This window comes from Vidua chalybeata, chromosome 18 (genome assembly GCF_026979565.1).
Source record: "Vidua chalybeata isolate OUT-0048 chromosome 18, bVidCha1 merged haplotype, whole genome shotgun sequence".
Taxonomy (NCBI): Eukaryota; Metazoa; Chordata; class Aves; order Passeriformes; family Viduidae; genus Vidua; species Vidua chalybeata.
In genome coordinates, this window is record NC_071547.1 from 1301125 (window position 1) to 1315358 (window position 14234).

The 14234-nt window shown below is 43.8% G+C and overlaps 1 protein-coding gene across 1 annotated transcript in view; it reads right to left on the minus strand.

Moving 5' to 3' along the window:
• Positions 1-13900, minus strand: part of TMEM132C (transmembrane protein 132C) — a 185796-nt gene extending 171896 nt beyond the window's left edge. Inside the window, exon 1 of the mRNA XM_053959881.1 lies at positions 13866-13900. The gene's annotated coding sequence lies outside the window, so the exon portion shown is untranslated. The remainder of the gene's footprint in view (positions 1-13865) is intronic.
• Positions 13901-14234: the final 334 nt, after the last annotated feature.

A 14234-nucleotide genomic window follows, 5' to 3' on the forward strand; every position in this document is an offset into this window, starting at 1 on the left:
TGTCAATAGCTTAATTAGCAGGAATATTTATAAAGATCTTAAAGAAAGCCTGATTTTTTTGGGTCAAAGCCTAGAAAAAATTTAAATTCAAACCTAAAAAATGCATCAAATTAGAAACTGGGGGAAGTTCTTGTAACATTTTTCTCAACCATACAGGTCAATACCATTCCTGACCTTCAACGTGCTCAGCCTTTTCTGCAACGTGTTGAATCCTCATTCCCTGACAGCTGCAAAGAGCTTTCAGGGGATTCTGCAACATCTGAAATCTGGTGGGGGAAAAGTGTTTCTTCTGCATGCAGTGTGCAGAAAGGGAATGGCAGATCCTCCTGACACTGCTCAGAGCACACACAGCAAGCCAAAGGTTTATTGATTAATTTATAGGAAAACATTGCTTTGAGATTGTTTTTCTCCCACCCTCTGCTCAGAGACCTAAAGAAGTCCAAAAGCCACAGGTTTTCCTCCCCATGACCCGCACTGGTAAATTTTCAAAGCTTGCACAGCTCCAGGCTGTTTGCACTTGGGTCCACCACCTCCTCCTCCAGGTGTGCCAGGGATCCCAACATCCTTCCACTGATGGAACCTTCCATCCTCCACTTCCATGCTCTTTGGCTTCCTCACAACTTCACTCTCCTGTGCTGAATTCCCAGCAGTGAAAGGGACACACACACCAACCAGAGCATTAATCACTGAACATCACCAGGATCAAAATGTTCTCGAGCTCACCCAGCCACAGAGATGTTTTCCCTCCAAGCAGTTATCACATTCAGACACATTCAACAATTACCAGACACAGCTCTTTTAGTTCTCTGAAGTATCACTCCAGTAAACTTGAACCAGATGTTGTCTTTATATATTTTGCTAATGCTGTCAGTTTTTAATCAAAATGGAACTGACTAAATTCATGGTCTCAGTTAACAGCAAAGCTCCTTTGAATCACAAGATGTCTCTTTCAGATCAAAGTGGCACAGAAAGAGTCTGAGTTCAAATTTATTCTCGTGTATCCAGGGTCTTTGTTTAGGATTCTTACCCTTTTTCCACAGCTCAAGATGTTGGCACTTCATGAATCAATCTCAAAGGATATTAAAAGCAGCAGGAATAGCCTACAATGAGCCAGAAGGTTCCTCCACAAAAAAAGAATGTTACGTTTGCCAAGGAAAGCACTAAAAAAGTAATAAGGAAATCCAGACTTAAACTTAATTCATCCCCACATACATATGCATTAAGATACAGCCTTTAATGACAATTTATTTCTTCCAGAGTACTTGTGAGTAAGGCTGACAGAACAGACAGCTGCTCACCATTTCTTTATCATTATGTATAATCCCATGCAGTCATTCAAGACACAATATTCAAGTGTTGCACTCAATTATGAACATTCTGATAAACTTTTTAGGCAGCTTATCATGGTACTATACAGCACACTTCAGAAATATTAATACATTTACTTACACAGCCCTTTGCTTGAACAGAATTTTCCACGATTTTAAAAGGCTGAACTGCAGCACAGCAAAATTAGCAGCTACACTCTCAGAAGCATCTGCTAATACAGATGCCTAATTAGAAAACCTGTGGCCTGATTTTCTGAAGGATTCCATATCAGTGTAAGTTCTGATCAAATCGCCTGCTTACATTAGGGACAGCTATAAAAAAATATCAAAGCATAACAGAAATGTGCCTTTTTTCCCCCAGCAGAGTGCTGTGCAGCAGGAACAAGAACCAAAAATAATTCCCCAGAGTGTCACTAAACTTCTCTTTGTCCTTCTACAATCTTTGCTCCTTCCACAAGACACAAATTAACCTGCAAACTTATCCAGCACGTCTGGCTACAGCAAGGGAAGGTAAAAGAAGGATTCAGGAAATGGAGTCCTGAACGCCAAGGGAAATTGCAGAGAGGAAATGCAAGATGCCTAGAACCAGATATCCCCTGCCTATCTTCCTTCTGTGGCTTGCATTTGGCTCCTAAGAACAAGGCTGTGGCCTTTGAAGGGCTGTTAAAACGTGTTTTAGGATGCTGCCACCACCACTGAGCGTGCAAAGCAGCGACAGCCACACCATTCACTCCCAGACTGCCAGAGCTGCTCCCAGATCCCAGGCAAAGCCTGACCAGCCCCACACCTTCCAGCTCCTGGAGCAAACGGAGCCCAGGCCTGCAGACAATACCCTCCTTCAGCCCAAAAACTGGGATTTTTTCCCAGGAAGCTATCCATCCTGTGTGCAAAATGAGACAGCAGGCCTGTGGAGAAGCACCTGTTCCTTAACCCTTGGCGTGCCCCGAGTGCTTCCTCCTCGCTGGAGAAGGAGGCACTGAGAGCTCTGCTGCTCTCCCCCTGCAAACTGGAACCACCAGGGCTCACAGAGAGGAACAAACCCAGCAAAACCCACCTGCAGCTCTGCCATCCCACAGGCAGACTGCTCCCCCAAGACAAGACTCCCTGAATCGGGCTGCTGCCACCACCTCAATCCTGCAGTAATAATTCTGCAATTTTCTCACTCGAGTCTGGCGACTTTGAATGGATTTTTCGTGGAATTAGACCAAAAGCTTCAAAATATTTTCACCCCCCCCCTTTTTTTTGTGCCTTTTTGTAATGCAGGGACATGTTTGCAGGAGTTATCTGCAGTCATGAATCTTACTTAGCAAAAATGAATGCTAGCATTCATACATCATCATCACTTCAGAAAGAGAGATTAAGGAAAACACCATCTATCTTTGCCTCCCAAAAGTGAAAATCACAGGATTTAACCCAACTAGTGCTGCTCCTGGAAATTATTGTAGCTGGCTAGAACTCAGGATTCTCCAGCTGCCTTTGTTCTCAGAAACAACTGAACCACTTCACAGAGACTCTTCTGAATCAGTCAGAAAACACACAGCATGAAAAACCTCAGCTAAAACTGCTTGAGCTTTAGACAGTCTCATTTTAAAAGTATTACAGTGCTAAGTCTTGCACAGCTACTCTGTCACTTTCTGATCATGGATATCTACCACTTTTTAGATAGAAAAATGGGATTAGACCCATTTTTAAGCACCAATTTGGACCAAAACACCCTCAGTTTTACTGCATTTCTCTGGCTTCTTTCTCACCATAACACCTATCCACCAGGAAATATCACATATGCAATGAATTAGACCACAGTCCTTTCATCTCCAACTGCTTTGAAATGTCACTTAGTAAACCCAGTAGAGTTTGTTTTCCCAATGAAAATAGATTTCTCCACTAAATCTTCACATGGGGAATGTACCATGTGGTTTGCATTTTCTGATCTTCAAAACAGTTTCCCAAGAGCTCACACTGTTTGATTTCATTTTCAGTTAAGGGAGCTAAAACCTGAAATGTGGTGAGACAAATTAAAAATTATAAAAGGGGGGGTTGAGGTGGGTGTCTGTATATTCACCCTGTACTTATTTAAAGTGCTGTTTACTTTTGTGCTGTTTTAGTATAGTATATTTCAATATAAATCCAAGTGTATTTCTTCAATAACAAACAGAAATTTAACAGAAGCAGAGGCTGGAAACTCCCACCTTGTTTTCTAAGAAGATTGGATAACTTATTAGAGCAATATTTGGATAACCAAATACAGCACAAAATAGAGCAGAGGTAACAGAAAAGAGAGATTTTCACCCCCATTTGATGCCCAGAAATATGAACTTACTCTGTAGATGGAAGAAGAAAGGTCCTTTGGGAGTCAAAGCATCCCATCAATGTGAATTATCCTCTGGAAGCATTCCTTACTCTTCCGTGATCACTGGAGCAGAGAGTAGTTTAGGATCCTAACTTTATCTACAAGTCTGTGCAAACGGGATGGATTCCCAAAAAGTGCTGCCCACTCATCAGGAGCTACAGGCCCCGTGCTCACTGAGAAATAATTTGGTTTAATAAAGCTCCCCTGTGATTGCAGTGCTGTCATTATCAGCACCTGCATTCTGTGACTTTCCTGAACAATATTGCCTAGAGGCATGATTTTTTTTTTACCTCAAACCAGTTCTGACATGACTGCACTACAGGATCATGTGTAAATGTCATCTGATGAGTCCTATTTAAGTGCCACAGTTTCATCGCTACAGCTAATTTAATTCTAAATGAATTTTCAAAACCAAGACTAAAGTTCAATGGAAGCCTGAAGCTTTGAGGACTTGTGAAGCTTTGAGGCTGAACTACAGCGATATCCAACTTTAATCCGTGAAATAGCCAAGGCAACACACGAATCTCTGCTTCTCTGAACAAGGGTATCATGCAGTAAAGACCTTCCAGATGCACCTTGCACTATAGGTGTTTCCACATTTGCCTTTCAAGACCAGTCAGCACCACCCTTTTATCTCCAGACTCCTGGTGACACTCCAAAAGGAGAATATTCCAATTCCATTATGTCACATACAATTGGAAAAATTCCCTTTAGAAGCTTGCTGACATTCCAAAGCACAACACATCAGCTTACAGAAACAATGTGAAAATGTAACGAATGGGCACCTGCAGTGAATTGTTGAGCACTGTCATGTAAGCCTGATCTTTTATCAGACTGGGGTTATCCCTCAATAAAAATGTACCAGCAATAATTCACAGTACTCCCCAGTCAGCTGCAGGTATTATTGTAAAAAGAACTTGCAATTTATCCCAAAGTAATTTTTTTTCCCTTATCCACATTATGATAACAAAAAGGTAATCAAGTGCTGTAGTCATTTCCATTCTACAGATGAACAAATGAAATCTGACAGGTGACCTCAGCATTCACATCTGCACATACAGCTGGGGAGAGAATTACAGAAAATAGGGAACACCACTTAGAATTCCTTGCTCTTCCCTCTTCTCACTGTGATGGAATGACAAGGGAGCATGTTCAACACATACACATGGCAAGAGAGTTCCCTATTCCTGAATTCCTTTAGTAGATTTCATTCCAGAATTATCCAGGGTATAATTATGAAAAAGAGAAGCACAAAGGCATTTGATACAGTAAGAGCTCAGTAACATCTGTCATAAAACACTGGGTTTTTCTGAGCACCTATAAAAGATAGAAAATATAGCAATTAGTCACTCTGCCAAATAAAACACAGCTTCTTGTTTTTAACAGTAAAAATAAGGCCATCTAAAAGCCAAAGATTTGAAGACACAGCAGGACAGACCTGCTGAGAGACCCAGTCAAGAAGGACCCCAAGCTCAGGCAGGGTCACGTCAGCTTTTCCTGGAGGCAGAGGCTTTACACCCAGGTGAGGCAGGTGCAGCTCTCCTTGGCTAAATACATTTAAAATACATTTAAAATGCCTCTACTGGAGCCAAAGCCTGTCACACACAAAGCCATCCAACAAGCATCTCACAGCACAGACACTGCCCAGAAAAGCAGGGGTCCTTTCTAGCTGTACGAGTCCAGTCTAAATCCCAAATTACAGCTGTGCACAAAGAGAAGCATCTTCTCCATCTAAACAGCTCAGTGCTGCACACCTGGAGCTACAAAACATCAAATTTCACATCCCACCAACAGAGCAGAGATAGAGAAAGCCTAGATTAAGCTCATCATTAAAAATGTGGGAATGCAAAGAATAACAACAAAGTATACCATGAAGTATGACAAAGCTGTAATACAAATCGATGCTCTACAAGATTTTACATAAATCTGTAGCAAAATTGAAACCCTCAGGAGTTTTTAGGATGATATTATTCATAAGTAGGTATCCACCGAGGGGTGGATACCTAAATAAGGGGGCTAAATAAGTACCTAAATACCTAAATACTAAGGGGCAGCCAAATTCAATCTCCCTCTTCCCCCATGTTCTGATCAGTGAAAATTAACAGGTATTCAGAAGTCAGTACTATATTAACTTCCCCAAAGTAGTTATTTATTCCATTTGCTACTCTTTATTTCATGCCAGCAGAGTGAGAGGTCATTTGATTCCACAGTGCAAAAATCAAACATTCTGGCTGTTTCCAGAGAGATATGAAATTAGAAAGTAAAAAAACCCACCACTCCCAAGTCGTGAAAAAATGATTTAAAAGAAAAAAGATGGATCAGGCATAATTGCTGTCTCCACCAGCACACCCACAGCACCAAGCCAACGGCGGCTGGAAATGAGTGTATGAATCAAACACACTCCAGCAGCCCAGCAAACACAGGCCACTGCTCAGGCTTCAGTCTCCACACGAGCCTGAGGGCATTGGACAATGACTGACGGGGTAATTCAGCTGCAGACAGCAGGAATTAAAACTGCTAATTAAGTCACAAAGCAGTAGGGCCTGACTCCGTGTCCACCGAGGGAGGTTCCACCTGGCTACAAGGGGCACTGGAGCAGGAGACACCACGGAAGGTCTGTGCCCACCTGCCCAGCTCTGCTTCTCCTCCACCTCTGCCCCAGGAGAGCATCCTGGAGGGACAGGGCATGGACTGCACTGCCCTGGCCACAGCTCAGGTGACACTGCTGCAGAGAGCACCTGGAACTGCCAGCAGGGCAGAGCTCACCCTGGCAGGCACGTGCCCAGTGCACAGCAATTGCCACAGGTTTTAGCTGGGAGGACACGTCGGCTCTTTCCCTGTCGTAAGCAAAATTATCCTTTCAAATGTTGCTAACTTGGCATCCCATCAAATCACCCGTGGACTGTTTTCTCAGCAATCTCCCAAGTCTCCTCCTGGCATGTCTCATCAGGGTATCAGTGCTTCCCAAACAAGAGGTCAGCAACTATTTTTAAACAAAGGAAAATCCAGAGTTTCTAGCCCCCCACCCCCCTCCATAAGCTCTGTTCTTGTAAACCACTGAATTCTTGGCTGAAGTTCTGGAAAAGAAAAAAAATGTATTCAATCTGAGGCAGATGCTTGGCACAGAATACTTCAGCTGAAACAGTTAATGGTTGGGGAATTTATAAGAAACTAAAACCAAACTCTCCTAATGACAACTCCAATAGCAGTAGTGCCAGCAATCCTGTTTGAAATAATAGTGCAAGAAACTCAGGGTTTGGTTTTTTTTTATGTTTGTTTGTTTGTTGTGGGTGGTGATGGTGTACGTTTGGTTTGAGCTCAGGAAAATAGTTGTATCTTAAATTTCATAAAGCACATTCTACCTGCATGAGGAAATGGCAGCATATTAATGTAAGCCTCACTTTTATTTGTTCAACACGATACAGAACCAGCAAAATGAGAAAAAACTCCACCCGACACAGAAATCAAAGCTGCATCGTTTACAGAGTGCCTCTCCTGTTCTCTAACCTCTCAGTGTTTAATATCCTGCAGTGGATACATGATGTAAGCAACTCCCAGAACAATCCCTTTTTTTTACTGGAGTGTCCCAGGGACAAATTAAAGCCATACCACTGCAACTGCTGGGCTGCAGGACCCAGCTCAGCTCTGCTCTCCTCCCCGCTTCTTGCTCATTCAAGCAGTAAAGTTCATCCCAAGGTGATACAAACTCACCCTTTATTTAAAGAAAAAAAAAGTGTATTTTATGTGCTTTATCTCCCCTGAAGCAATCTCCAGAGGAATTAGAGGCACGCCAGGGTTGGCACACAAAAAGAGGGTAGCTCAGTTTGGGAGAGGGCAGAAACCTGGCAACATCAATTTCCATTGGCTCAAGCTGGTAAGGAGCAGCACCCTCAGGCAATACAACTGGTTAGAAAATGGAATTTCACAAGGACAGAAATGAGCATTTCAAAAGTTAACTTTCACTCTTAATCAGAAGGAAAAATTAAATGGTTACATAAAGTTACAATGCTTTTCCAGAAGTTGTCTGGAATGACAAATCTCTTCATCACAGCTCGTTTTTGTAAAAGCAATACAATATTAGAGAAAACCATTAATAGAATATCTGTCAGTTTATATCTGAACAGATCTACCTGAAGTCAAAATGGTCACTTTATGTGAAATAGTTCACCAAAAATAGAGAATCATCCAAGTAAATTTGGAATGCAAGCCCAATTTTAAAAGCAAATTGTCTTGTAAATTGTATGTTTCAAAAAATATTTTCAAATTAAGAACTGCCCAGTTGAAAAATGGTACCAAGCAGCAAAATGCAGCAGTTACCCAAGTAATGAAATTTTAAACACATTGGTGGGATATTTCAATATCTGCACCCTGGGTCTACTTGCTGCAGTTAATGAGCAGAATCCAGTGGTCCAAGCCCTCTGCTGCATCAGGGAACATCAGCTTTCCTTTTATTTACTTCAGATTTCCTCTTTGGGCACAGAAAATCTGATTTTTAAATATACTCAGGAGACAATTAAGTCTTTTTTTCTATCCAAAAGCATAAACTTATTTCAAAGTTTGATTTTGTTTTTTTTTTCATAAATAACCACCTTTATCAAACTTCACATTCTTAGTTACCTTCAAAGTTTTCTCATAAATGTCAAATTCCTAACCACTGTTTTTGGGCTTAGTGTTGGCTTCATGGAATTGGAAAGGGCAGGTCACTTACAGCAGGGTGGTGTCTTATGGAGGAATACACAACTAAAAACACCAAACACAGAAATTTTGGCAACAGCCATTAACATAATGATGATAAAAATATTTTAAATTTCACTCTGCACTTCTACAAAATTACAGAAACTTTACAACAACTGGAGAATACTAAAAATAGGATGCAAGAAGGAACAATTAACAAAAAAAGGACGTCTGACCTCCCCCCTGACACTTGTAGCACCAGTGGATGGCAAAACCAGGTTAAATTCTTGCAGCAGTGTACAGTAAAAGTGTCCACTAAAGGGGACTGGTCTGGCTGCTCCCACATCTGTCAAGCTGCTAAAACTGCACAGCTGTAAGAGCAGGCTTTGCTAATGACAGTGGCACTGTAATTCACATGATCTCTGTTATTCCAGCAAAAAAAAAAGTGCCAGAAGAGGCTGTCTGCAAGCACAAAGGTACTGACCCAAGATGTCAGGGCTGCAGCAGAAAGACATTAGCACATTTCTTAAGTGTAATGGGAAAGAGCCACTTAGTCCCAATGTACTTCCCTAACGAAAAGTTCACTTAATTGACCAGGGCTGCAAAGCTGCCAGTAATTTCAGTGATGGGGGTGACACTTTGTTTATGGAATCCAAGCTCTACAGATTAATATGCTTTAGACTAGCAAGGAAAATAGAAGAGTACACTCACTGGGCCATTTCACTGGATACAGCTGAAAAGAAAAATGCTGACCTGAGGCTGTGTATTGACCCAAAAAAATGTGAACAAATAGATAAAGAGAGAGTATTTCCATTTGCTAACTAAAACACAGGCACTGCTGGGCTGAAATTATTTCCAGAGCGAGATGCATCCGCAGGCTTTCAGCAGATACCTCTGAGTGAGGAGACTGCAGAAGCTATGAACTTTGAATGCACCATTTGTCCGTCCCTGTTTCAAAGGGGTCACATCTGTCACTAGAGCCTGAGCCAGTCCACAGAACACAAAACAGTACAACTGCTTGAAGAGCTGAACACTGTGAAACTGTTTTGCCAGGGTACTGAGTCTGTAAGGAAGGCTGAATAAAATATAAAGGACTCAGGCCTCTAAGAGCAAGTCAGGACAAGAGTTTGAACTAGACAAAAACAACTTTTCTGGCCAGAAAGTTATTGCTAATGATATGAAGGACAGGCAAGTCAAATTTCAGCCAAATACCTTAAGCTTTCACCTTACAGCACCCCAAAATATTGCCTGTGTTTTTATCACCGGAGTGTTTAGATACTAAACAAACCAAAAAGTCCCACCGGGCAAGGTGGCCAAACCAGGGTCAAGTCTTTCACCAAAGTGGCAATCACAGTGGATGAGAGACAGAGAGAAAAATGATTGACAAAACCAGCAAGGCAGTGCTAATCCTGGCAGCAGAGACCAGGTACAATTCTGCTAACAGCCTCCCTTACACTGAACCCACCTCCTTTGTACAATCAGCTCTCCCTGCTGCACAGGAAATGTCTCCTCCAAACTGATGGACAGGTATGACTGGAAGTCACCCAAAACATGCATTTGCTTTCCCCAACATTCTCAGTTTACCCTTTTAACATCCCTGCTGGATGGTTTTCCATTACTGTCTTTACACCCCAGTTCTCTCAGCTTGTTGCCATTTTACATCTTTTATCATAATATGCTTTTTGTCTCTCTGGGAATAGCTGGGGCACATCGAATGGTGCCTGCCAGATATGAACCACTGCCAAAATCTCACTGTGGCAGCACAAACTTGCATGCAGCTTATGAGTAAATTAACAAGTTTACCAAAGCCTCTGACACCTCTTTCATGGCATGGTCACACCCTGAAGATTGCAGGCTTTAATTTACTTTTTTGTCACTTAACTGTCTTAGATAGACACAGCCTTAGGCACACCTGGGAACAAAAGCTCTAAAAGATTTACTGCAGAGGGGCATTACCTTGAAAACTCTAACCAGGAAAGTTTGTATTCCAACACTTTTGGCCATTATTCACAGAGTTTCTGGCTATTCCTTACAAGCCACCTTTTCAGTAGTGCTGAACTTCTGCTTTGTCATAAGAGTTTAAAAACACAGAACTAAATCCCAATTCACAATCAAACCCCATCCCTTCATCCCAATGAACAGAATTTGTCAATACTTACTAATATTTGGCCATTTAAGAAAACATAGCATTGTGCTGTTTAGTACTTAATTTTACACGACATTTAGTTCTGCAGTTCAAGAGCCAGACACACATTTATGCATTAGAAAAGCGATTACAGGGATGATATTTTATATCACAGTCATGCACTTAGAAGCAGCTTTGAACAGCCATTTGTAGTACAACTGCTGGGTGTTTTACTAGGTAAGTACAGTGTCTAATAAACTTTGATCTACTACCAAATATGAAAACAAAGTAAAGCGGAATATTAATAGCACTATCTCCATTTTGAAAGGGTTCTATCCAGAAGAGAGATTAGCCACTTATGAAAACTCCACGCAGCTATAATTTAACATAATGCAAGTTCCTGCTGTGCTCTTGGCTAGCACTAAAGTGATGAAATTGAGAAAAAGGAAATTTACAAAGTTTTCCATAACAGTAGGGTATGCCATGCTACTGAACTTCCAAAATCAGATTTTAAAAAAAACCCTCATTGCTTGATTAATTCAAAATCAGAATGAAACAATATTCAAAACAAAGAGCCTCAATCAGTGTCCACTGCAGTTTAACAAAAACAAGGACGTACTGCAGGGTTGTGGGATGAAGAAGGGCAGAGCAGAGCCCTGGCAGGTGCTGTGCCAACCTATGGATGCACAGCTGTGTTTGCATTTGGGCTCAAACACTGCTTCTGTACCTAAAATCCTGCTAACTCCACTCACCTTGAACAGCTGCTCCTGTTCAACACTTTCTTGCACTTACAGATGCTTGTGCAAACAAATCAGTTCTCTAGCTGCGCCTCCTGAAATGCTTTTTTTTAGGGCTTAGTGTACTTGCAGTTTCTGTGAGCCTTGCTCTAGCTCACTGCTAATAGCAAAATGAAGATTCCCACTTATCTATCCATTACAAAATGAAGTAAATCCGTGCATGTGTGTTCACATTTATGCTCTGCCTCAGAAAAGCTATTAAAATAAATAAATAATCTTCCTTCAAGCTCATGAATACCTCCTATAGGCTATAAAGGGGCTTAAGCACATGCATTAGCACTTTGCTGAAAAGAGGTCATTTCCTGAAAGGAATATATATACACTTGGGATTTACTTATGTAAATACAATTTCACACACATCCTCTCCACCCAAGGAGCAGACATCCAATAATTGGTATGTAAAACATGTGCTTGCACCTAAATGCAAGAGCACTTTTGCACACTGACTTTTATACATCCTGGTCTGACTAGAGGCATGGCTTAAATTAAATGCCAAGCTTCTTTCTTGAGACTGAATGAATTAACATTATTGGCCAGATAATAACCCCAGCATAATGGCACACTGAGGCCTAAGGCAACATTTCGTGAGAATTTTCTTAGAAATTCAAGCCTGATAGGAGATGCTAATGAGTTTAGAGAAGTAAATATGGCTCTTTAGATAGCAAACGACAACTTGTCTATAACAGTAAGTTTCTCAGCACATTTACAAACGTTTTTGCTTGCGAGCTATAAAGTGACTTTCATTTAGTTGGACTTTAGCTCTCAAGAACAATCACTGTCCTCACACGCCAACAAAGAGAGTGCAAATACACGAGGGGAGCGCAAATGAAACGCTCATTAAGGCTCCACAGGAAACTATACAAACACCTTATTAAATAAGTTTAATTAAGTGGCTCTTTTTCTAAATCATACAGTGCCCAGCAATGTTCAGGCCAATTCCCGGCTCAGAACCTCTGCTTTTCTTCCCTGAAGGAAAGTAGTATTTTGTCTTTTCCTCTGGCAGAGCAGAGCCCCGGAGCCCCCAGCAGCAGCCGCTGGCAGTGCCTGGCTGGGCCACCGCTCCCGACTCCAGCAGGCGCAAATGGCTTAAGGAGTTGGGTTGTTTCATAAACTCTCCCCTGGAGCACTTTCTCCCGCCTTTAGGAAGAATCACAACCCCCTGTCTCTGTCGTACCGGGGGTTATTCCGAGAGGAGCGCCCACGGAGCGGTGCCTAGCTCGGCACACTCAGCCCAACGCGAGCGCTCATCGCGGAGGATGCGCTCACCAAAGCGGCCCCACAAGACGCCAGGCACTCCTTACAAACCTTAATCCCGTGCAGTCTCTGCAGGTGAGCACGAGGCTGATCTAGCTCTCACCTCCAGGCTACAGCAATCAGAACAGAAACCTGCATTTTAGACTCTTCGCATCAGAGCACGTCAAGGCACTGGGCTGTCCATTAACTTTAGTGCACGTTGAAATGACCGGCATTAAGAGGCCATGCAATTTTCTGCCAAGTACTTCGTTTCCCCTGCCGACTGGCGGGGGAAAAGTCCCCTTACGAATTGCTCCCGATTCCGCTCTTGCTTCACCCTTGAGATATTTCCGTATCTCTCACGGCTGCCTCCACAACCAACTGCCCTGGGAGAGAGGTTGGCAGGGCTGGACCGAGCTAAACAATGAAGAGTCTTTTAGGAGTAATCTTCTTACGACAGTCAAAGAGCACCACTAATACCAGCAGGATAAAGGGCAAAAGTATGTTTTTATTCCTAGGAATGGCAACAACAGCAGGCATTGCGGCTAGCTTAGGAAGTTTCCACACGCTCCCACCCAAACGGGGAGGAGGGCATGGTTTAATAAAGCATCCACAACCATCATGTTTCGTCTGAGCAAGAAAACAAGAAGTGCTGAGACACGGCAGTCACCTACTACTGTGCACAGAAATCCCTCTTGGGAGCATGCACTGTCTGCATCCCTGAGCCACTTCAGAAGAGATTTGCCTTTGTCAAAGGAACTCTCTCATCACAGAAGTTCAGCGATGAGAAAAACCAGCAGATCATTCAAATGACCTCTCTGCTAAGCCAGACCTGTTCCTCAGCTGTCCCTTTAATCAAGATAACAAGCATCTTGTCCAACCCAGGTGACAGCTCTTCCATCCAGGCTCCGGAGCTAACACCGCACAAATCCAATACAATTTAAAGGACGCTATTCCCAAACGCTGTCACCGTGCTGCTCTTGGCGCTTTCACCGCTGCCCAAATTCCGCTCCAAGCTGGCGCTGGGACACCCCCTCCCACAGAGAAGCTCCTTTAACACAACGCAGTAATTTACACGCATCTGTAAAACCATCACTGTTAAGGACGAAAGTAAACTTTGCCCGTTTCTCATCTCAGACAAACGCAAGCTCGCAAGGCTTCCCACCATCCACACAACCGCGGAGAGAGAAAGCAGCAGAGAGAGGCAGGACCGAAAGGAAAAGGCAGGGGGGAAGAAGAGGAGGAAGGGGGCAGCTCAGTTCACACGGCCGGCAGGAGCACTCTCGGCTCGGGAAGGACCGGGAGCCGCCCGTGCGCGATCAACTGGTGCCCGCTCCGCGCCCCCCGCGGCCCCTTACCTCCGCAGAGCAGCGCTCCGAGCAGCAGCCCGGCCGCCCGCGCCATGCCGAGGGGCTGCCGAGGGGCTGCCGAGGGGCTGCCGAGGGGCTGCCGAGGGGCTGCCGAGGCTCCGGGGCCCGTCCCGCCGGGCCCGCTCCCGTTAGCTCCCGTTAGCTCTCGGCGCCCGCCGCCCGCGCCATCGCTCCGCGCTAACCGCGCCGGGCACGGGCAGCGCCCGCGGCGGCTGCCCCGGCCGGCTCCGCTGACGCTCCCTGGACAAAACTTTTGGAGCGGGCGAGCAGAGGGAGGGTGCGGTGCGGGAAGCGGCGCGGCTGGCGCGTCCTCACGGCCGCTGTCCGGCCGCGCCGGCCCCGAGCGGCCCTCCGCCG